Source organism: Balaenoptera ricei, chromosome 12 (assembly GCF_028023285.1).
Source record: "Balaenoptera ricei isolate mBalRic1 chromosome 12, mBalRic1.hap2, whole genome shotgun sequence".
NCBI lineage: Eukaryota > Metazoa > Chordata > Mammalia > Artiodactyla > Balaenopteridae > Balaenoptera > Balaenoptera ricei.
In genome coordinates this window covers 44,986,344-45,012,534 of record NC_082650.1, presented here as the reverse complement: position 1 = coordinate 45,012,534, position 26,191 = coordinate 44,986,344, and the positions used below count along the sequence as shown (strand labels likewise).

General features: G+C 37.3%; 1 protein-coding gene across 3 annotated transcripts in view; it reads left to right on the top strand.

Annotated features, from left to right (window-relative positions):
- The window catches only part of NT5DC1 (5'-nucleotidase domain containing 1), a 122,889-nt gene that overhangs the window by 73,911 nt on the left and 22,787 nt on the right, over positions 1–26,191 (top strand). The window lies entirely within an intron of this gene.

The following is a 26,191-nucleotide window of genomic DNA, read 5'->3' as shown; positions in this document are numbered from 1 at the left end:
AAAAAACTACTAGAACGCATCAATGGATTTGGTAAAATTGCAGGATACATTATTGATGTACAGAAATCTGTTGCATTTCTATATACTAACAGTGAGCTATCAGAAAGAGAAACTAAGAAAACTATCCCATTTATAATCGAATCAAAAAGAATAAAATATCCAGGAATAAATCTAATGAAGGAAGTGAAAGACCTGTACTCAGAAAACTATAAGACACTGATGAAATAAATTGAAGATGACACAAACAAATGGAAAGTTAGTTCATGCTTATGAATGAGAAGAGTTAATATTGTTAAAATGACCATAGTAACCAAGACATTCTGCAGGTTCAGTACAATCCCTATCAAAATACCAATGGCATTTTTCACAGAATTAGGACAAATAATTCTAAAATTTGTATGGAAACACAAAAGACCCCAAACAGCCAAAACAATCTTAAGAAAGAAGAACAAAGCTGGGGGTATCATGCTTCCTGATTTCAAACTATACTGCAGAGCTACAGTAATCAAAACCATGTGGTACTGACACAGAAACAGAAATGTAGATCAATGGAGCAGAATAGAGAGTCTCAGAAATGAACTCACACTTATATGGTCAGTTAATCTACAACAAAGAAGACAAGAACATATAATGGGGAGAAGACTGTCACATCATAAACTGTGTTGGGAAAACTGGACAGCTACATACAAAAGAATCAAACTGGACTACTTTCCCCCATCAGTTTGAAAAAAGAAAGTTGACATATTAGAGTTTAAGCATATACAGATGAAAGCCTGGACATTTCTTCTTGCTCACATTGCATTCTGTGTTTCTGTTAATCTTTAAGTAGGTTCTTGTTTTAAGAAACTTTTTTTTCCTGAACTATTTTCTTTTGATGTAAAGTCAAAAATAAGATCTTAAGTAACATTAAAGAATATTTATTTTGTTTATTATAAAAGGTAAACATGAAATTCAAAATTCTGAAATTGAATTTTCAGCTTTTGCCTTATACCTGTGTAGAGAGTCTAAAGCTTCAACTAACAGAAGTCCACCTGGTCCAAATGCTAATATTTTGTCTGTTTCTGAGGGCACGTTTCCTCTGTTGGAATCTTCCTGGTGTTAAGCTGAAACCTGCTTCTTTGTGCTCATATGACTGTAACATGAGCCTACTTCTCTATGCTCAGCTTCCCCCGGTTCCTCACACGGCATCTTCTCCATACCGCAGTTCTCTTCCTTGGTTGCCCTTGATCTTTCCGAATCAGTACCCAGAGTTGTTCCTAGGAAGCTATTTGTGTGAGATATACTTGGTTTGTCTGAGTATGATTGGGATCAATGTCCATTTTTATATCAATGCTATATTGCTGGAGTAGTAACTCCAGTGCCTTATAGACGCTCATTTATTACTTGAGAAAGCTAGTGCTTATGAATCTTTGGCCTTCCTTGACTATTCAGTTTGTTATTGTAGCATCTCTTTATGTAATGTGCTTTTGGTTTATTTGTGTTTTTCTCCTAGTTCTGCCAGCTTTTCAACTGTTTATTTACAAAATTCCTGCCCCAAAAATCTAGTAATAAGTAAGGAGTGAAAGTACTGTGTTGCTTTCCATAGGAGTGCTCTAACTGATAACAAAACTTCTAAACCAAAAATCATGATGTTTTATTTCTAAACAAAAGGCAGAAAGAGCCCATGTGGTAGGCAGCTGTGGTAGAAGCAAAAAACATTGGACTTTGAAAAGAAAAAGAAACAAAACTTGTTTTCAAATTTGGAACTTGCAGCTTACTTGCTGTCCAATCTTAGCTAAATCTCTCAGTCTCTCTGATGTTAAATTGCTGTGTTTGTGAAATAGAGAAGATATTGCCTCCTTCATGGGTTGAGAGCATAAAATAATATGTGCAAGCAGTGTTTTATAAACTGACAGTACCATATAAATGGAGCTTATTAATATACATAGAATATATCTCATCTTCATGTTAAGGGATGCATAAGCAAAAGGTTATCTTTAAGTATTTAAAAACAAAATAGTGTTTTCAAAAGTTTATTTTCATTTTAAGTCTGCTATAATAAACTTTGAAATTTTAATCTTTATGTGTTGGACCCAAACATAATTTTGCTGTAAAAATTTGATGATTTGATGAACAATAGAAAAGTAAAGGCAATTAGAAACTCCAGATAAAAAGTGTACAATAAGGTCATTGTCCAATCACAGTTCCACAAAAATGTGGCTTGAATTTGAGCAATTATTAAAACTAAGAAAAAGAAATCTATTTGACCTTTATTCTAGTAACTTGTTCTTTTGAATGACAGGTCATAAAAATGGATCTCTGGAAATAGAAATGTAATTCTAAAACATTACTTGTTTCTGCTATGAATAATATTTATAGATCACAATACAGTAAACACAGATTATTTAACTTTAATTTTTAGAAACAACTCATAAACAAAGCATAGAAAGGTTTGTTGGTAATTTGAAAAAAATAAGATGATGGTCAGAAGTTAGGATGTAGAAGGAGGTTAGAGAGTTGGTGGGAAGCAGAGTCACTAATAGCCTGTTTTACGTTGTGGGGAGTTAAAATTTGATGGAACAACAAATAAGAGCTTGAAGTGCAGTATTTAAAAAGTGACCAGTAAAAGAATAAAACTAAATATAACTATAAATATTGTAGAGAGGAAGGAGAAGGATAATAAAGGATAATGTGAGTTAAGTAAATCCTCATTTCTTAGTAGGAAGTCAGTGGATATTGTCTAAAGCTTATGAACTAAGAACTTAAGTATATTACTTAGAGTTGTGAATGTAAATTATCAGAAGAGTTAAGAACAAATGGCTAAAGATGGTGACCTTTGAGCACAGGACTGAAGAGGGGCATGTATAGGGTTAGAACCTTTTGTTGTTGTTGTTGTTTTTCCAGTTTTATTGAGATATAATTGACATACAGCACTGTATAAGTTTTAAGGTGTACAGCATAATTTGACTTACATCCATCATGAAATGATTATCACAGTTTGGTGAATATGCATCATCTCATAGATACGAAATTAAAGAAATGGAAAAAACTTTTTTCCTTGTGATGAGAACTCCTAGGATTTACTCTCTTAACACCTTTCATATATAACATAGAGCATCATTAGATTTATCATACTGTACATTACATCCCTAGTACTTATTTATCTTATAACTGGAAGTTTGTACCTTTTGACTGCCTTCATCCGATTCCCCATCCTCTATTCCCCACCTCTGTTAACTACTAATCTGATCGCTTTTCTGTGAGTTTGTTTGTTTGTCGGTTGGTTTTGAAGTATAATTGACCTATAACACTATGTTAGTTCCTGGTGCACAACATAGTGATTTGTTATTTTTATACATTTCAAAATGATCACCGTAGTAAGTCTAGTTATGATATATCACCATACAAAGAGATTACATAGTTGTTGACTGTATTCCCCACACTGTACATTTCATACCTGTGACTCATTTATTTTCCAACTGGAAGTTTGTACCTCTTAGTCTCCCTCACCTATTTCTTTCCTCTCCCCACCCCCCTTCCCTCTGGCAACCATCTGTTTGTTCTCTGTATCTGTAACCCTGTTTCTGTTTTGTTACGTTTGTTCATTTGTTTTGTTGTTTAGATTCCACATATAAGTGAAATCATACAGTATTTGTCTTTTGCTAGCTGACTTATTTCAGTTAGCAAATAACTCACTACTAGGTCCAGGATTTCATTCTTTTTTATGGCTAATATTCCACTAGATAAATCGATAGATCTATCAATCGATAGATATACCACATCTTTATCCACTTATCTATTTTGGGGCACTTAGGTTGCTTCCATATCTTAGCTACAATGAATAAATAATGCTACAGTGAACATAGGGGTGCATATATCTTTTCTAATTAGTGTTTTTGACCATGTCCATGTTTGATTAAAGCATTTTTAAAAATACAGTGATAGCAAAAAGCTGTGTGTGGATGCTGTGGCATATCTCATTTTCACCCTCAAATCTAGAAGATATACTGTAATTCTTCAAGCCTGAAGTCATCTTTCTTCCCTGTTATTCCTGCTCACCACTCCTTCTAAACTTTCTATGTCCTGCTCTTATACCTGGGTAGCATGGAGTGTTTTTGCTTTACAACCTAGAGTTAGCCTATGTCATACTATATGTTATATCATCAGTGGAAATTCTTAGCTATCTTGTTCACTGAAGTGCCAGGATAGTAAGTTTCTGTAAAACAGAGCAGATTCAATGCACAATGCAAGTATATGTTAGTAAGTGAAACGGTATATCTGCTGCTTAGAAAATGGCTTGCCAGGATTTTATACTAAGATTTCACTATAAAAATCTTGCAGAAGAGGAGTAGGTTGATTGTCCAAAATATTAGCAGTTTTATGGAAGCACTTTTTAAATTTTTCTAGTATATTTCTATTGTTTATCTTAAATTTTTATTAAATTCACATTTTTTTCTATTAAAGAAGTAGTGGTAGCGTACTAGATTGGCTTGAACATGGCCAGATTGTGACCAAATCATTCCAGAAATATTTATTTTTAAGAACAGTTCACTATAGGGATGCCAGATATAATCCAAATATTCTGCCTTTAGATATGAGCACACTTGAAATTATTGCTTAGATTTTTCCCTGCCACTTCCTCCAAATAATCAGGGGTTAGAGAGATGGATGTCAGAACTATCTTCCAGATTTCTGGTTGAAGAAGGCACATCTTTAGCAAACAATAAACTCTGTTGTTAATCAGCCAAATGTATTCATTGACTGAGATTGAAAGTGTAGGTAGATTTAGAGCAGCAGTAGCAAGTAGTAGTGATCAAACAAATGTGATGTGCACAGAGCAGACTCTGACATCATGGATGAAGACCAAAGAGAGTTCTTTTCTAGCACTAACTTTCAGAGAGACTGGGAAGAGTCATTTTGAACCGTAATTTGAGAAGGGGGAAGTTGAGATGGGGAGAGAGTCTCTCCTCTATAACCATATTTAATAACAAGCATTTTGGTCACTTATTCATTCATCCTTCCATCCGTCCATCCAGTGTTTGTTTCAGCACCTACTGTAAGACTGTGGTTGGTAGTGTGGGGATGTTAAAGAGCTAAACCCGACATTTGTTATCCCTGTGATCTCCTGACCTCATGTCATCTCCAGGAGTCAGATTGTCTCACGAAAGGACAGTTTCAGCCTCTCCTTACCCATCATATATTCCATAAGCATTTGACTTCCTTGATGGCTTAGGTAGTAATAGTGATCATGGTACTTATCTCATAGGGTAGTTATGAGTATTCAATGAGATAACGTGTAAAGTACTTTGCACAGGGCCTGACACTTAGAAAACATTAAGTAAACATTTGGTCTTTTATTGTTGCTACCACTGACAAACAGTTAATATGTACCAGACATTATGGTGCATTGAGTATTTTTACATATACATGTCTGCATTATCAGGATCTCCCCAAATAGGATCACCCCAAATTATACTGCCCCTGTAAGCTGTCTGTATGTTTTCATAGAGGGCAGTGGCAGTTTGTGGTCCCAGGGCACACCTAGCTCTGCTCAGAAAATGTCCATCATTGACTTGTTAGTACCAAAAGTGAGCAAGCATTTCTAAAGCTTGCAAGAGAGGTCCTGGTAAACAAAAAGTGTTCTTTCTTCTGTCAGACTGCTGGGTGGTCACTGGGACTCAGTCACTTACTTCCTCTCCAAACTGAGGTCACTGAGCAGTGGACAACAGTTTCTGGGTAACCGCCATCTACTTAGTAAGGCTGACCAATTCACTGGCAGATTTTCCAAGCCACCTTATTGTTCTGCACAACTCATTCCTGAACTAGAAGACGGCAGATGCGTGGCCAGTAAATGGTGGCATATATGGAGATAGGCCTTCCCTTTTCTGGCTGATTACATATAACTATGCTCACCCTTGCGGAAATGATTGCTCTGTTCATGCCCTGCTTGATTCAGGCAGCTTACTTTAAAGAACGCCCCTTCTTGCTATTTGGCCCACACATAAGGACCAGGCGAGTCTCTTTTATCTGATTGTGAGCCACACTCCTTAATCAAAATGGGGGGCTTTTTCTTCTAATAGACCAGCTCATGAGGTCACAGAATCCCCCAGAATCTTCCATGATTATCCCTCATAGCCACCAAAGGGAAAAAAATTCAGCAAGAGTAGAAACAGCATAAAATTGGATGAAGTTCTTCAGTGGTCTCTGGCTATAAGGTCTCTCAGTGTGAGCACTGCTGTCGTTTTGAAGTGAATAATTCTTTGTTGTGGGCACTCTTCTGTGGGATATAGGATGTTTGGCAACATCTCTTCACTAGATGCCAGTTACAGCACGCCCCGTACCCAACGAAATGTGTCCAGACATTGCCAAATGTCTCGGGGGGGCGGTGGGGGGGGGAAATCACCCCCAGTTGAGAACCACTGCTGTAATATAGTTAGAGACCTCTTTCCATAGAAGACAGAATCTGCAGTTGTTTCTTCTGGATAGATAGAATCTGTCACATACCTCTGTTATATTTTCCCTCCTGGAAAGACTGTGTTCTAGAAATGCCTGTTTCCTTTTTCCTTTTTCCTACAAGTTGTGAATCTGGTCTTTGAGGCTAGGTCCTCATCCAAAAACCACCCATAATGGAAAAGACACTGAACTGTCATCAGAAGACTGAATTTTATCCCACCACTGCCATTATTAGTCTTGATCTTGAGCAAATCCTTCAGCTACTCTGAACCTTAGTTTACCCATCTGTCAGAGAGGCTGTGGATGTGAGAGAAGTGTGTGTATGAAAACATCTTTAAAAACTTTTTAAAAGGTGCCCAGATCATTCTCCAGTAATCTGAACCAGAGCTCTTTGGAGAAATGTCTGACTCTAGGACTGGGGTAGGAAATATACAAGATGAACCTGGAGCATCTTGTAGTGCCAGAAAGTAGGGAAGTGGTCCAAAAAAAAAAAACAACATAATGACAGGGTATGTCAAAAGGACACAGGAATCAAATAATAGAGCTCCCAATGGCCAAAATAAAGTAGTGTTGGATTATAACCCAAAGACCCAAAGTATAAAATAAATATCAATGAGTCTATTGATATAAATAAATGATTGAACAAATAAATAAATGGGGAGAAGAGACTACTTTCCTGTGCAGATGAATTCCAAATAATTTTTGCAGACGCTTCGTCCTCAAGGAGATGGAGTAACTCCCCACTCCTTCATCGAGGGCTGCACGTAGTGACTTCCTTCCAAAGAGCACAGTATGGAAAGGCGGAAAAGAGAGTAACTTGACAGTGGAGAAACCTGACGAGCACTGCCTCAGCCAGGTGATCCAGATCAACATCAACAGTGACAAGTCATGTTGATAGTATGTACCCTTGATATGATATGAGAATGGCACCTGTACTCTGGGCTCTTTCTCCTAAAAATACGTAACTCCAGTCTCGCCAGAAAAATCTCAGTTGAGGGACATTCTACAAAATAGCTGACCAGTACTCCTCAAAACTGTCACGGTCATCAGAAACAAGGACAGTCTGAGAAACTGTCACGGCCAAGAGGAGACTAAGGAAACATGACCACTAAATGTAATATGGGATCCTGGATGGGGTCCTGGAACAGGAAAAAGACATTAAATAAAAACTAAGGAAATATAAATAAAGTATGGACTTTAGTTAGTAATAATGTATCAACATTGGTTCATTAATTGTGACAAATGTATCATAATGTTGTAAAGTGTTAATAATAGGGGAAACTGAGTGTAAAGGATGGGAATTCTCTGTACTGTCTTTACAGTTTTTCTGTAGATTTAAAATTATTCTGAAGTTTAAAGTTTATTTTAAAAAGTATAGCTAAATAGAGTTAAGGCACTATTATAAACAATGGTTATTTTATCCAGAAGGATATTATCAGGCTCTAGTATATGATTTTCTTAGTTTTAAAAGTCTGTTCATGAAGTCTCTCCCTGACATCATTCTCACAGTGATGTTTAATGTGCTCATCAGTCATACTTATGTATCACATAACGGTCTTCAGTGTGTTGGCATAAATCCTGTGGCAGACCAGGTTTACTTTCTGTTGTGAGGAAATCCACATGTGCTCCCTTCTTCCCTCACCTTGTCAGAGATACAGCTGCCTTTACAGCTTACAGGTTCTTTCTTCTAACCGAGGTCTGGAAGTTTCCCTATGTGGTTTCTATTTTCTCAAAGGGGAATGGGAAAAGTAGGTCCATGGCAGCACCCCTTCACAGCTATGGGGTGAAGCACAGACCTGCTCAGCAGGTAATGTACCTGGATGTGTGCAGAATAAGAATGGAAGATGGAGAGATCCTTCAGAATAGTAAAACCTTGGAGAGACACTATATTACAAGATAAAAGAGTTTAATGTAGGTGCCTAGTTTCTCTGTGATACTCACCTTTCCAGCTTTAGCCATGATACTTAACTGTGTAATTGGAAGTTACTCCACCATCTTTATTTCCGTGAACAGTATTGTTTACTCATTCTGGGCGTGTAGCACTGTGTAGAGGTATATATATGAACGTGGTTCATTATAAATACTGAATTCAGAATCATTCCATTATGTAGAGAGCAGTGTTCTGTAATCTCTTAGTATTAAATAATTGATCCATCAGGTTTCCCTAATATGACCACTGACTTATGAAATCACCCCAGTAATCCTTCTTGGTTTCAAGTACCTCAGTGAGCTAAACATTTGCCGTAGTCAAGTTTACTGCTGATAAAAAAAAATAGTGTCGTTTAACATAAAAATAACAATAAAACAACAAGTGTTTACCACTCTCCAAAGCACCCCCATCATTTAGGTTTGTTTGTCATCCATCCCACCCAGGAAGTAGGGAAGGTAACATATGGCTGCCATCTGACAGGTGAGGACAAGGACACACAGCTGAAATGCAGGTATAAAGCCTGAGCCACCTGATTCTGGGCAGACTGTTACCCCTACAAGCCCACACTGCAGCCTTGGCATGGTTTCATGATTATAATTATTATTTCTGCTTTTTTAAATGCTCTGTTTCTGGACCAGATCATGTTTGCTTGCTGTTTTGATCCGAATGCCACACCGTAGCTTTATGCAGCCACGGCTGATAATTTTAGGCATCATGGGCTGAAGTTAACCTAGAGGAGTGCTGACCAATAGAACTTTCCCAGTGATAAAATGTTCTATATCCGTGCTGTCCAGTGTGGCAGCCGCTAGCCACATGCTGCTGTCAAGCGCTTGAAATGTGGTGAGGGTGTTGCAGGAATTGATTTTTAAATTTTATTTTATTTAACTTTAAATAGTCACATGTGGCTAATGACCATATTAGACAACACAGGTCTAGACAGTATAGGAATCCTCCATTCTGATGCAGGCTCTTCTCGCGTGTTAGCTCTCAGAGTTGCTTGTGCACATTTGACCCTTCTTTTAGAGAAAAATTATTTTTTGAGAAACTTTTTTTTCTTGTGCTTAGGATGTTTGGAATATATAACCATTGGCAGAACAAAGTTCCTACTAAATTTTGACCCATTTAAATTGAAAGTTATGAGATCTTAAATCAACCCTAAAAAAGTAAAAGTCACTGAGTTTTAGTTTACCATATTCTTTTGGGGGAAATGAGAGAGTGAGCCCATATGTCCTTGATTCTACCTTTAAGAGTCTGGACCTTTAGAAAATTATTATTGGCAAGAGGTTTATTTCTTTAATTCTAAAAACAAAGAACTATTTTCTTTTACAGATACAAATCTGTTATTTGAAACCTGCAAAGTTCAGTGGCTTTAAATCAGGATTGAGTGATATTTACAGAGCCAGACAAAAATCCAGTGACATGATGTTTCCCTTAAGCTAAGAATGGAATTCTGAGATTATAGTCTGGGAAAGGGGGAACTGTTGTTTATAAATTCAAAATGCACTTCAGATAAACATTAAAATATTAAAACAGTGACAGCTGTTTTCATTACTACTGTTGTTGAATTGAACAAGTAAATTCAGAAGCTCCGTATAGAAAATTAGAAAGGTTGACAATTCTTGATTACCTGACAGTTCCTTGGCTGGAAATTCTCAAAGAGTGAGGAAAGTACAAAGGTAACAGATATTATTAGGAGTAATATAAAATGCCCAAAAAAGTGGGGTCCTATCTTATTAGAAGTTTTTTTCCTTATAACATAGCTTTTGACTTCTTAATACAACGCTTTTTAATTAAGTTTAATAAACAACTGTCTCCCACAGATTATGATATTAGAAAAACACTTCTTGTGCTGGGAGACAGGAAATAGTAAAGTTAATCTAAAATGTTATTTAATGAAAATTTAAACAAACTAATTTACCAAATGCTTGCTTTTCTATACTGAACTGTCTTGCAATGTTGGGTTACATAGATTCTCATTTGATGTGACTCTTGAATTTCTGATTTAGCACTTATCTCTACTTAATTTCTTGGATTAATTTTTATGGCCATGAAAATATTGTGTCAGTTCTTTATAATTACTGTTGTTAAACACTGTTAAACATGAACATATTTTCAGCTAATAGAACCATTTCCAGTCCCCTAGAAGCCCTCGTCATTCTCCCTTCCAGCCAATATCCCTTGCCTGGAGGGATATCTAACATCATAGATTAATTTTGCCTGATTTTAAATTTTATATAAATAGAATTAGGCTGTATGTATGTTCTTATATCTGGCTTTTTTTTCCTTCAACATTATGTTTCTATAGTTCATCCCTGTTGTTGAATGTAACAGTAATTCATTCCTTTTCATTACAGTATGCAATTATATGGTTCTATCACAATTTATTTATCTATTCTACATAGTTGATAGACACTTGGGTAAATTTAAATTGGGGACTATCACAAATAATGCTTCACGAACATCATGTACATGTGTTTTGTGTACCTGTTTACATGCTCCTGTTAGATCTATCCCTAGAAGTGGAATTGCTGCATTATAGGGTACGTGTGTGTGTGTGTGTGTGTGTGTGTGTGTGTGTGTTCAGTTTTGGTAGATCTACCAAACAATTTTCCAAAATACTTGTACAGTGTAGGAGAGTTCCAGATACTTTATATTCTCAATATCCTCACCAATACATGATACTGTCAGGATTTGGTGGGACCACTTAATATCTATAATGATGATCATAATTTAACTTTTGGAAGAAGCCAGTAGGGAGCAGCTGGCTCAATAGGTTTATGCCACAGATACGCCTAGATTCACACACACACACACGCGCACACACACACAGAGTGATCATCAAATGTACCCACTTCCAACTTTCTGTGGGCCCATCCAGAAAACACCTTGAAGACAGTGGCCTTTGGTCCTGCGGGGAAACAGTTGGATAAGAGAGAATGATGCACTGATGTGAGCCTACAGGCTTTTGGTGGAGTAAGACATACTTGAGTTAATAATACTCGAATTTGCCAAGTGCTCTCCAGGTGGGTTTGCTGAATTTTTTTTTTTTTTTTTTAATGAAAGCTTCTTTCTTTATTTATTTTTGGCTGTGTTGGGTCTTCGTTTCTGTGCGAGGGCTTTCTCTAGTTGCGGCAAGCGGGGGCCAGTCTTCATCGCGGTGCGCGAGCCTCTCACTGTCACGGCCTCTCTTGTTGCGGAGCACAGGCTCCAGACGCGCAGGCTCAGTAGTTGTGCCTCACGGGCCCAGTTGCTCTGCGGCATGTGGGATCTTCCCAGAGCAGGGCTCGAACCCGTGTCCCCTGCATTGGCAGGCAGATTCTCAACCACTGCGCCACCAGGGAAGCCCCCTGAATTTTTATAATAAAGTAATTTGACATAAATTGCCCTCAGTTCACCCAGTTGGATTCAACAAACTTTCTTCTCCTTCGGTGAGTGCTTCATTCCCAACTTTGTATATTATAGAACTGCAAAAGGAATGAAAGATGGTGACTAATAAAGATGCTCTACTTTATTAGTGGACCAGGGACATGCAAGGTGTAATAACGTCATTGTGTGATGATAGGTAACTCAACCTGTCTAGGCCTCACGTTCATGTCTGCACAGTGAGGAGATGGGGCTTTGTGGTCCCCAAGGTTCTCTGCCCAGTGCTGTGAGAAACATTAAATAATGGAGCAGTAGGCAATCCAGCCCTGCGTTTTTCCCTGGAAGCGGCAAGAAGAGACACTTCCCTGCATTCCCCTCAGTGGAACTTTTGAAGTTTTTCCAAATATGTTTTGAAGGTAAGTGCCATTTTGATAAAGTGAAGCCTTGCATTTTGACCCCTTGCAGGGCAATTTCCTGAGGCAGTGTAGCCCATAGGGTGATTTCACCGTTGATTAACTGTGTATGTTTAAGCCAGGGCGACTCACAGAGAGTGTTTACTGTGTGCCAAGCACTGTGCAAGTGTTTCACATATATTATTGTGTCTAATCCACACAATAATCTTATCGGGTGGGTTCTATTATCATCATTTCACAGATAAGCCAACGAAGTGTCTGAATGACTGAGAGACTTGCCCAAGCAAATTGCACAACTGAGACTTGAATCAGGACTGTTTGATCCAGATTCAGGCCACCCAGGATCACCCAGGACTGCATCCTGTAATGTGCTTATGTATGTATATGTGCTCCACACAGAACTGCTCTATTTATTTATTTATTTAAGCCGCACCGCGGCATGTGGGATTTTAGGTCCCCGGCCAGGGATTGAACCTGTGCCCCCTGAATTGGAAGAGCAGAGTCTTAACCACTGGACCGCTCGACCACCAGGGAAGTCCCCTTCTCTGTCCTTTGAAGGTTTTTCAGCATGAATGGAGTAGCCACTCTCCTCACATCAGTAGCAACCCCATTACTTAATGAAGTCGTCTGCAAATCATGAATTCCTTTCTCCCTTCCCTCCTCTGCTCTATAATGATTTAACTTGCTGGCATGAGACATTTAGATTAACTAACTCCTTTTGAAGTTTTAAATGGAGTTCTTATCTGGAGGGAAAAACATTTTCTTTGTCTCGGTTTTCAGATAAATGGAGCTGTTATTGGGCATCTATAAGGTCTAGTGCAATTTCCTTTTCATTCACATTTTTCTTCATTGAGTACACATAGCTCATTTTGGTGTTTATTGCTAACATTTGCTAAACACTGTGAGTAAAGTGCAGATATTTGCCTCACTTAAATTGAATTTTGAATGTTTCCTTCTTGGTTATTGAGTAATTCCAAGCTTTCAGCTTCTCTGGATTTATGTTGCCAGCTCCTTTCCTTTAGAAAGAAACAGTCTGATCATTTGTGCCATGTGCTTTCTTAACAGATGTTTTCTTAGGGCAAAAGAAAGTCAGAATATAATTTTTCATAATGAATAGTTTGATTATGACAGTGTTGTTTTATTCAGGTCTTACGGGAACTTGCAGGATCCTTGCCTTAATAACTAGAACTGTTGTATGCATGTAGCGGGTTTGTTGTGCTTTATTCTGAAAAACTGAAGATATTCACTAAATATACACCAACAATCAGATGTGCACTACTGCTCCTAAGAACTTTAGCCTTGAGGTTCCATTTAATTAAAATTTACACGTAGGCCTCATTTAGATTGAGCAGAAATAAAGTTCACCTTTGACTACAGAAGAGATGGTTTATTTCATTAAACCATGTAGTACTTTATCGTCACCGAGATTTCAAGCAAGTATGTTTAACATCCTTAAGAGAAAGTTTAATTACATCACCTTTTTTGAATGTGTTCTATGCCCAGAATCTAATCGTTGTAATGCTGATCACTATAATGGCACAAAGAAATTTGATTTATAGAGCTTAAGTAGAAGATAAAAATCTCTTATGCAATTAATAAACTATATAGAAAAATATATGAACAGGAGTTGGCGTATGTGAACTAGCATATAGTAGTTGGCATATTCAAAAGGAGAGAGAAAACTAGAAAAAATGGAAATTATGCTGACCCCTGAAAGCAGGGTGGAATTTAGAAAAGCAGAGAGGGAATCGGTTTTGAGGTAATGGCTTAAGATTGACAGTGGGATGGAGAAAGCAGAAAAATACCTTCCTTTCAAAATCTTTAATTTTATATATATATTACTGAATTTTTAACATTATTTTTAAGATTTTTCATGTTAACCCGGCAGAGTTGTTTTTTGATTTTTGGTTTTAGAAGTCTTTCATATTTAAGTATTTTACAAATGCCTACGATTGTCATCTTAATATGACTGTATGTTTATCAGTTCAGAAAAATACCCAAGATATGTAAACTTATTGTATTAGCAGATTGGAAGGAGGCAGAGTGAAAGAGGTGAAAGGAATCAGGCCAAAGAAGAAAAAAGAGAAACTGAGAAGATTAAAAGCCCTGCTTAGCATAGAATATTCTCTGGAAGCCAGCTGAACGTAGCATTATTCAGCTGGGAACACTTCCTGCCCATTCCCACCGTTTTCTACCTGAGACCTGGCCTCTGGGACAGCTGTACCCGCCCCCCTCCCCACCCCGCCCCGGCTTTCTCCACTTTCTGCCTCGTAATGGATTATTGTCGAATGAGGACTGGGTTCCCATAATGGATCTTTTTAGTTTATGTTCTTTTGGGAGCTGAATTGAGCATAGTGTGTACATGCTAAAATGCTGTCTTGGCATTCTGTTAAGCTACGGACTCCGGAAGAAAAACCAGGTTGGTAGAAACTCGGTGAAAGTTCTACTCCAGGTTTTTTGTTTTTTAAAGAATTGTTAAATAACTGAGCATTTGAGTCTTCAGTAGGAGGCAGGTTTCCTTCAGACATTTATAGTAAACGAACCCTAATGTCCGGCGTTTGACTGCTTTGTTCGTGTTGTTGTTTCTGATCTCTGTGCCTTGGAGCTAGAGAAGTCAACTATAACTTTCTTTTAAAGGAGTAAGCAATGGCACCTCTCTGAGCCTGCTTTGCCCCAAACTATCCCGTTTTAGTTCTTCTAATTTTTTCCAGCTTCTTTCTTCTGGAGGAGGTGGGAGGCTTCAAGTCAGGATAATATGTGGGCCCACTTCCTCTGGTGAAAACAAAGCCTTGCAAGATGGTTTTCTGCCTGGCAAATACATTTAAAAACTATTTTGAGACGAAATTTACAGTGCATCTCTTTGAAGCTAACCCCTAAAATTTGTCTGAGGTTTTACCTGGAGGCATCTTTGATTTGCTATACCAAGGAAAACATTCCTGTTTCTTGTGCAGCTAATATGTAAGAGTGTGTTTAGGCAATAGTGCCTTTATTCATCCCAAGCTACAAGCTCTTTAGGTCCTTCTGATGATGTCATCATGTGCATTTTTTGGATCTTTCTACTTCCTCTGACCTTAAGAGAAAATATTACCAGCTGTTAGCTTTCAGCCTGGACTTGCAGTGTCTTGCTGTGGCCCCTGCTATTATTGCTCTATCAGCAAGCAGAGCAAATGAGCCTGGAAACATTTTATTCAGAGGCTAAAAATGATGTGTATCAGAGTCATAAAGGCAATGGCAAAAGCAGATTCAGATTTGTTTTAACAAGGTGGCAAAGTGACGAGAACCCTCTTCTGGCTCCGTAGAATAGACTGTTAGAAGACCCGGGCCAGAGAATAGCTGAGGGGCAAGTATATCATGGCTGGGGACTCACTGTGATGAAAAAAATACATAAAAGTATTTATATTGTCTTTCAAAAAGCAGTTTTATCACAAATGATCTTCTAATATTCACTCTGCTGAGAGACTGTGTAACCTTTAAACAGAATCTCTCAAATGAACAATTTCATTAATCTTGTTGGCACTTTTTTCTAAAACTGAGTTATAACTGTTGCTTATTATTACTGTCCTATAATTATGAAATACTGTGTTTATATCAGGAATCAACAAACTTTTTTCAAAGGACCAGATCATAAGGATTATGTAGATACTTGTATAACCATTTTAAGATGTAAAAACCTTTCTTAGCTTGCGGGCTGTGGTTTGCCAACCTCTGGTTTTAATTTTTTTTATATTCATTTTAAATTATTTATTTATTTTTATTTTTGGCTGTGTTGGGTCTTCGTTTCTGTGCGAGGGCTTTCTCTAGTTGTGGCAAGCGGGGGCCACTCCTCATCGCGGTGCGCGGGCCTCTCACTGTCGCGGCCTCTCTTGTTGCGGAGCACAGGCTCCAGACGTGCAGGCTCAGTAGTTGTGGCTCACGGGCCTAGTTGCTCCGCGGCATGTGGGATCTTCCCAGACCAGGGCTCGAACCCGTGTCCCCCGCATCGGCAGGCAGATTCTCAACCACTGCGCCACCAGGGAATCACCGGGTAAAATCTTGTTTCGTAGCTCTCCGCTCACACTTACTTCTGCAATTATTAATCCTCTGCCGTTTGCCTGACATCAAGAATGTAAATACGAACGTAAAGACAGTTCTTTTCCTAAAAGATCTCAGTCTCAGGAGAGAGAAAAATACATAAACACACTTATTACGAGTGTTTATTATCGTGTAGTGTGATGAATGATGTTCAGAGGTGGTGTGACTGGGCAAGGGGGTTGGAGAGGTCTCCACAGACGAGCCGCAAACATTTCTAAGCAGCAAAGAGAGGACAGTGCATTCCAGGAAGGAAGATAATATTTACACCTTAATGTGAGACACTTATTCTGGGTTTTTTGCCTGTCTCAATATAAAAGCTCTGTTCCCAGATAATAGCGTATATAACATCAGCTCAGTCACTACAAAAAACTTCTATAGACATTCTGAGGAAAAGCACATTATTCAATAATTACAGAGCAAAATAGGGATACCATTTAAAGCATTTGACTTCTGCTTCTTCTGAATGCATTATTTTTCTTTAACAGACACTGATCACCAGATAAGTTAGATTTAAACACAAAGATTTAGACATGTAAACAATGAGGTTACATATCTCGTGTAACTGCTAAGGTTACATATGAGGTTATGTAAGGTTTAGCGGGGTAGGATTCTTGAGCACTCTATTCCATTCCCAAGTTTATTACTAACTTTATAGTTTCGTGCAAAATCTGTGGTCTCTACAAATTCATCTTTAATAGGACAGCATTGAAGTGGATGATTTCTAAAGCTGTGACTAGAAAAGTAGACAGAGTGCATATCGATACTTTTTCCTCTGCAGAAATCTAATTTGATTTGTCCAAATTTCAAACTCTCACTTGTTCTAATTCCAATCAGTCCTGAAGTCCCTGAACTATGATACTATTTGGTAATGCACCATACGGCAAAAAAAAAAAAAAAAAAGTAAGGATTTATGGTATCCTTGAAGTTGTTCTACGGTACCCAAATGCTGTATCAGTAGAGAGGTGGTATTGCACAGGCTCTGAAAGCAGACGGGCTGCGTTCAAATCCTGTCTCTGCTACATTCTCTCTCTGCGACTTTGGGCAAGTTCCTCAGCCTCTTTGTATCTCAGTTTCCTCAACTGCAAAATGGGAATAATGCGGGACCCGCCTCTCAGGGTTGTTAGAAGGATTAAATACATTAATAGTTGTAAAGGTCTTATAGTTGCGTTGGCAATTCTGTTATTGGCAAAAATAAGCACTCAAAGTATGTCAGTTATTACTATAAGTAAAGATAATTATTATAAATAATCCTTTCAAAATACTAAGTCAAATTTATCAAAATGTTTTAAAATTACTGTTAATGCTTAGGAAATTGCTCAAATATGGCACTGAACAAAATGCACAGGTAAAAATCTGTATGTGGTATACTTAAAATTCCCATATAGTTATATATGAATAGAAAATATACTGGCAAGGATCACACCAAAGTATTAGTGTGTTGGGTAGCTAGTCTGAAAAGATAATAGTTCTTAATGAAGTGTGCCTCCCAGAATTTATACCCTTCTGTTTTCTTTTCCTTGAAAATGAAATGGCCCCATATAATCAGTAAAATGCAGCAGAAGTGACTCTATAGACTTCTAAGACAAGGTTGTAAGAATCCTTGCAACTTTTGCCTTAGTATCTTGGAACACTTGCTTTGGAGGGAAACTCACTGCCATTTAAGAAATCAAGCTACCTTGAAACCATCATGTCATGGGGAAGCCCAAGCTAGCAAAGTGGAGAGATGTTTTATCAGCCCTCACTGTTCCAGCCATCCCAGCCCCAGGTGCCACACTGTGACATCTGACTGGCACACCCCAAGGGAGAACCGCCCAGCTAAATTCAGTCAAACCTCAGAATTATGAGATACGATAATATACTGTTTTAAGCCTGTCTGTGTGAGGTGGTTTATTATCCAGAAATAGTAAACCCAATACAATGAATTTTCTATAGCAAGAATGTATCATATTTGTTAAGAAAAGCAGTAATTTAATCTCTTTAAATAATGTTATTTCAAAATAGTTTCAATGTTAAGAGTGTTTATGTTTTATATATGTTTTTAAGTTTTGTATTTGGTAATTTTCAATTAACCTATAAATTAAATTGACAAGAGCAACCATTCATTAGCCATCCTAAATAAATGTTAATTTATCGGACTTAGGGTGATGTATAGGTGTACAAAATCACAGAGTAGTCCAGGAATTATATTTATTTGTGTAAAAATTCTATGTCACCTGTTGTAGAGAATCACCTTTGTCTAAAACATATTTATAAGATTTTTTTTTGACAGTGACAAAGAGGGTATATTGGAATGTGTTTTTGTTTTGTCTGTTTTGGTTTTTGGGTTTTCTTTTTTTTTTTTTTTTTTTGACCATGCCACGTGGCTTGTGGGATCTTAGTTCCCAACCAGGGATGGAACCCAGGTCCCCAGCAGTGGAAGCTTGGAGTCCTAACCACTGGACCGCCAGGGTGGAATGTGTTTTTAATTGGCCTGTCCTAACCTGGAAAATCAAAATCTATGGTTCTTAACCCCTTGGGAGTCATGTGACCGCAGACCCGGGAATCTGATGGAAACTAGAAGGTGTGCACCTGCTCTCCTCCCAGAGAAATGCACAAATACATTGATAACAAAATGTTGTAAACAGTGTTGGGTTTCCATTCACCCACTGAGACCCATGTATGTACTTTAGGTAAAGAATTCTGGTTTAGGGCATTACCGTTCCTCAAACAATGTTACAGGGCATTACACACATAGATTCTATAATTTCTATGTCTATTACGTCAAAGAGAAATTAACACTTTTCTATTTTATCGAGTCCATAATTTCAAATTTTATATTACAAAATTAAAACCTCTGCCAAAACAATTAATGGAATTAAAATATCAGTAATTTAAAACTTCAGTATTTTTTTTTTATTGTCAACATGGGGTAACTGGCCAGGTGGTGTTTTACCAAAAAAAAAAAAAAAAAACCCAAAACATATAGAGGGTCAATTGTATACTGATATGTTACAGATTTGGGTGGAAAAGTGTGGTGAAAAACAGAGTAATGCCTCATTAAAATAACTGCTTCACTAAATTCTGTGTCCTAGGTGTAGATGTGACACAGACCTAATAGCTAAATAGGGCTTTCCTGTTTATATTTTACACTGTGAGACCAGATATTGGATAAATAATCCTTTGTGACGATAATCTTTGTGTGTGTTCCGAAGTTGATTTCTTCCAAGTTAGTCCTAGTTCTGCATACTTTGGCTTTATTAGTAAGAAAAGATATTTCTGGAGACACTGAGGACATTTCAACTAAAGTAATTAAGGAAAAAGTACACTCTTGTGATGAAGTGTTATGTTTAAAATGCATGTTTTTTTGAAGACCAATTTATTTTTTGAAGAAATCTCAAGTTTTGAGTTGAAGTTAATGGGAGATAAACATCTCAAAAGATTCATTTCTTCCGCTGTAATCACTGTGTATTTCAGCAGCTGGTTATTATTATCTCCATTTCTAAGTAACTCACATTTGAAGTAGGTGAGAGGTCGGAAGTACTGTGTAGAATTTACCTTCAATAACTTGTTAATTTGGGTTTTCTTTAAACTGTAACTGTTGAAAAGATTTATGTTGTCATAAGCTATACATATGTTTATGTTCTGTAAATGTATATACAGTAGAAACCTTGGAGTTATTCTTCGGAGGTGAACAACAACAATTTAAAGCCTATTTACTTTTATTTCAGGTGTTTCTGGAAGCATTTACAAACGTTTTCTTAATTTATTTTGAATTGCATAGAGATAATAACTGGAATTGTGACTCCATTCCAAAGCATCTTGTTTCAGTTATCTATTGCTCCATAAGAAACCACCACAAAACTTGGTAGCTTCAAGCCACAATTTATTGTCACTTATATTCTGGACTCTCTGAGTGCTTCTCACTTGGCGTCTCCCATGTGGTTGAAGTCAGGTGTCATTGGGGGCACGGTCACCTGAAGGCTTGACTGGGCTTGATATCTACAGGGGCTCACTCACGGGTCTTGCAGTTGAAGCTGTCAGCTCAGCGCTCAGCTGGAGCTGGCAATTGGAGCACCTGCACCTAAGTTCATCTGAATTGCTCCTCACAGCATGGTGGTCTCAGATTGGTTGCACTTTTTCGTGGGATCAGCTTCCTAGAGACAGGAAATTGAAGTTTCCGGGCCAGTTAAGGGTAACATGTGGAACTTACACAATGTCACTTGCACCACATTCTATTTGCAAAGCAATAAAAGGGCCTGCCCAGATTCAAAGGAGTGAGGCAGTAGACTGACTCCAGACACATGTGCGATGGGAGATAGTATTGTGACCATCTTGGGAGCTCCCCATACATTTTTCCTATACTGTAATATGTATAATAAATTGAACATGTGTTCTGTATACAAATCACATGCAGAAGAAGGTGAAAATGTCCCTCCAATTACAGTGAGCGTTACTAAAAATTAACTCTGTTTCTAGACTTCCTCAAGAATCATATAACCAATATAGTTAGTGGCAAACCTAGATTTCAAACTTAGGTCAGTTTAACTCCAAAACCTGGGCTTTTTCTGCTTTACCTACAAAATTACTGCTCTCAGGACTGATAAATTAAAATGAATGTAAAATAATACTATGAAAAACATTCCATTACATCTTCACCCTCACATATATTCTTCCCTTATAAAGTAAAAATAATTTTTTAAAACTTAAAACCTTGTTGGTTTAAATCCATTTTAACATAAGACATAAGTTTGAGAATTTTCATCAGATAACATTAAACATGCTTAATCTGGTTTTGCATTTCTAGCCAAAATAGGATCAAGTTTTTCTAGGGGGGAAAAAAAAAAAAAGGTTTTCAGAAAGCTATCTGGTTTTATAGGGGTATTCTATAGCAATGTTTCTCAAAGTGTGGTCCTTGGACTAATCACCTAACCTGGGAAACTGTTAGAAATGCACATATTCAGGCCCCACCCCTAATCTACTTGAATCCGAAACTCTCAGAGTATTTTAACAACCACTACTCTACAGAAATTCTGTTTTGGAGAGATTGCATACATGCATACCTCGGAGATATTGTGGGTTCAGTTCCAGACCACAGCAATAAAGCAAATATCACAGTAAACCAAGTCACACGAATTTCTTGGTCTCCCAGTGCATATAAAAGTTATGTTTACGCTTTACTGTGGTCTGTTAAGGAGGAGAAACACTGTGGAAATGTGTGTTCATTGTGACTAAAGAGTTATCTGCCTGTGACCTCACCATGAGGTGTAGACTCAGGCAATCCTAAGATTATAAAATCTAAGCCATCTGTCTCACAGGTTTGTAGGTGTCTTATTGGCCAGGTGTGAATCTCTGGAGCCCCAGAGCCCCACCAGAGATCTCGCGGGTGGGGCACAGTAGTTGATATTTGTTAGAAGTGCTACACCAGATTCATATTGCTCTCAGTCTGGGAATCATGGATTCAGGCATCATAACTTACTTCCTCCCCCTAGTTCCTCTGTCAGGTCTTGTGGACCAAGCCAGTGTCCCTTAGCTGTCAGTGCTCTTGCATTTGAATGTTTAACTTTCATATGCTTTCTCTTCTCTCCAATCTCATCTCCAACACAAGTCTTCTCTTTATCAGGCAACGTTCTTCATTCAGTGTTCATGCCCATGTGTGACATCGCACATCAGCAATAATTAATATGTATGGGTTGCCTCTTATGTATAAAGCTGTATGTTAGGTAATCAGATACTGTAAAATTAAGAAATCCCTGCTCTCTGAGAGCCAGTGATATACAATGACGCATGCAAGATATACAGATAATAATAGCAAAAGTTCTATTCCTTATGGCTTAGAGCCATAATTCTTAATCCTGACTGTACATTGAAATTACTTGGGGAGCTTTAAAAAAATATCAGTGGCATCACCCCAGCCCAGACCAATTAAATCAGAACCTTTGGGGTAGATAACAGATACAGAGATAGAAGTCAAATACTATTAATGTAAAATTTTATAAATTATGTTTTTTAGTACATTTTATACTTCATTTCTCAATTCTTATTTGTTGTCCTTTTCCAAGCATTATATTTAGCACAGATACTCACTTTACCCAATCTAGACATTCAAGATTTCTTAATTTACAAATATATTAGATAGAAACAAATCATACAGGAACCATAAACGAGAAATCTGTTTTAATATTAAATTTCAGTTTCATCTTTTGCCTTCTATAAATAAATGAAATCTAGAACATATTTAATCTATTGTTTATCTCCTTCATCCTTCAAAAACTATTTCAGTATCTCTTGGCCAAAATAATCATATAGTATATGTATATTTCAGAAAATTAATTATATCATCTCTTACAGCAAGTACATTTGAACAGTTCATGGCTAAACATTTTAGCTATTCACTAGCATGCTCTTCTATAACCTATAAAGGTTGTAAATATTTCAATCTCTCTTAAATTATGTTCTGCAATGGAAATAACAACAGACCTTATTTGGAGGCTGATGGTGGAGGTGTTATTAGCATCCTGGCATCTGTAATCCCCCTGCACAACAACGTTGAGAACTGTAGCCACAAATCACGCAAACTGTAGTGATACAGTAAGTGAGGAAAATGCTTACTAACGCCGTGATGATAGAAATCGTGATGTGGCACGATTACCTATTAAACTAAAAAAGGTATTTTTATTATTCAAGTTGTACTTTTTTTTTTTACTACTAGAGGTCCCTCAATCCTTAATCATGTTTGATACATGCAGGCCATTTTCAGTGCCCGTCAGACTGTCGGAACACTTTGCTGTTATTTCCATGACTCTATATTAACCCAACTTTTAATATAAAAGGACGAAACTTTTATTTTTGGAACTAGCTTTTTAAAAATTATACTTTTAATCCCATCTGGATACAGAAAATACCAGCATCTGAGGAGAGAAGAGGGATGGAAAGGCCAGGAAAATGAGTTACATAAAATGGCAGTGAGATAGAATTCCTTTGAGGTTAAGTGAAAACACAGTCTGCTTTGTGAGTTGGGAACAAACAAGACCATTCCTTTCTTTCCACCTTAGGTCTCAATTCCTTGTCTTGTCTATTCAGTGTTACTCTATCAGTATAAAAATATAATTAACACGATTATTTTTATCAATAGGGGTAAAAAAAAGAAGGTACTTTAGATAGCATGACTTTGATAGGACATGAATGATACAGTTTTTTGTCACAGTTAGGTAATATGTTACAAATCATACTATTACTTTGATTTTAAATAAACATAAATGTTCCTGTGTCTGTCCCTGAACTAATTCAAGTATTCATTCATTGAATGGTTGCTCCCTGCTGAACAAAAAGGCAGACTCCCTACCTTTAGGGGAATAATTTAATAGGCAGTTATTATTCCAGTGTAGTATGTTTAACATAAATTCCTTTGGTTTAATGGCTTGATTTATTTCAACAAAATATGAGCGTGTATTAGAGACAACAATACTAAATTATAAACTTCAAAATTGCTAAGAGACCAGATCTTTTTGTCCCCACCACAAAAAAAGAAATGATAATTATGTGACATTAATAGAGGTGTTAGCTCATGCTATAGTAGTAATCATATTGCAATATGTGTGTGTCAAATCAACACGTTGTACACCTTAGACTTACACAGTATGTAAGTTTATATGTCAGTTATATCAATAAAAATAAAATTTGAAAAGATGAGTATATTTATATTAATATACCTCCTATTTCTTTAATGATTTAAGGTTACATGGGAATTAAAATATTTTACCCAGCAACAGTTTGTGATCTTTTATAGCAAGAACAACCCATAAATTGCCATGGGGTATCTATTTGTACAGGACTTGTCTTTTTTAGTTTGTTCATTTCACTCTGGCTTGTGAACAAAAGGAGGACATCCCCATTATTTCCTCAGAGAGTAATTTTCTCCAACTCGGCTATTATGTTTGCACTCTTTTAGATTAGGCTTATTAAGGGAAATTAATACTAATCTAGGCAAGAATTTTTAAATATAGTATTTAAATGTATATGTTTTATTTTATTCATTTGGAAATGAAATAGTAGCTTTTTAACAGTAACTTATATTTTGATCACTAGATGGCACTAAGCACATATAGCTAAGGAAAAAATAGCCTTTTCTCAGCAATTGTTTTTGAATACAGATGCTTAAGTATATAAATGTTCTCAGCATTACATACTACAAATCTTTTGTTATCCAGCGCATAATATTACTGTTGCTACAAAAGCTTTGTTTTTCTGGGTGAAAAAATCTTACATATGATTCCTTTAGATAAATTCTGGGAAAGACACAGCTTCTGCCATTGCTTTGATAGCCACTCACTCATCAAACTATTCTATTTTTAGTTATTTAATTTTATTCTTTTGTCTTCCTTAAATTAGTCCTCTACTACTAGTACCTCCTCTTCCCTGAAAAACAAGGTATATTTTAATTTTTTAAAGGGCTATTACATAGCTTCTGGGATATTAAGAGATCCTAGAGATTCACACATGTGTTCTCTTTAGGGCAAAATACAAGAAGAGCACAAACTTTGTTTTTGTTCTTGGTGTTCTGATGTCTGAATATTATTCTTATTTTGTAACATATTCTTTATTTTGTTAAGTAATTTTTTTAATCTGGTTATGATTAATTCTTACAATGTATTATTTTCTGAACAGAGATGCTGTAGGCTGCAAATAATAGATATCCTTAAAGTTTAAGCTCATTAAATTGGGTTGTTTTACATGACCAGGACATGGGAAGGAATTATCCTGTTAGGTTAGACTGGTAGACACCCACCCTCACTGAGCACCTAGCCCCTCAGAGGAGGATGAAACCTCAAACAAAATCAGAATACTCTTTAGCAAAGAAGAAGGGGAGTGGATTTGGGCAGTCAGACAACAGTATTTGCTACCATTTCTGCTTTTGTTTCTTTTTTTTTTTTTCCTAAGAGACTCTTCTGTCCTGTCCTGACATTCTTGATATATAACTTTCATTTCATTTATTTCAAGTGCATGACATTGTACAGAATTACAGTTATAGCCTATATCTATTGCAGAGTTTATAATTCACTACAAGCTCGTTCACTTCTTGTTTTGTTTATGCATGTGTTTTTTTCCTAGCAGTTAAGGAAAGTAGGAACTCAGGTTCTCTTTATTTGCTTACTATTGCTATCATGCCCAAAGAACAGTATCTCTAAATTGCTTTATGAATCTAGTAGCGTTTCAACCAAATCTGCAATTATGTGCCTAAGTACTCATAACTTTTAAATAATCATATCAAACATAGTGGGTGCATCTGACCAGGACTTCTGGAAATGTTGGTACCAGCTGCTTCGGGGCTCAGGCTGACCCCCTGGACTCTGCTAAAGACCCAAAGGGACAGAGCTGGCAATCCCAGCTCAGTGACTCAGGTTCTTTGGCTTTCACTGTCACCTGCACTGCCTTCCTGCCTTTTCTTTTTCTTTTTTTTTTTTTAATGATTTTTTAATAATTTTTATTTATTTTTTTGATGCGCTGGGTCTTCATTGCTTTGTGTGGGCTTTCTCTAGTTGCAGTGAGCGGGGGCTACTCTTCGTTGTGGTGCTCAGGCTTCTCATTGCGGTGGCTTCTCTTGTTGTGGAGCACAGGCTCTAGGCACGCAGGCTTCAGTAGTTGCAGCATGCAGGCTCGGTAGTTGCGTCACGGGGGCTCTAGAGCACAGGTTCAGTAGTTGTGGCGCACGGGCTTAGTTGCTCCACGGCATATGGGATCTTCCTGGACCAGGGCTCCAACCCGTGTCCCCTGCTTTGGCAGATAGATTCTTAACCGCTGCGCCACCAGGGAAGTCCCCTTCCTGCCTTTTATGACTTGTTTTTCCATTTAACATCACAGCACCTCCCAGGGGCTGTAATAGACCAGGGTCTCTAGTCTCAGTTTCATCTGAAACAACACTGACTCAGGAACCCAGCTCCCTTCTCCACTGCTTCATGCCAAAGACGTGTTCCTAGTGCATTATCTGAATATGTATTTGTTTGTT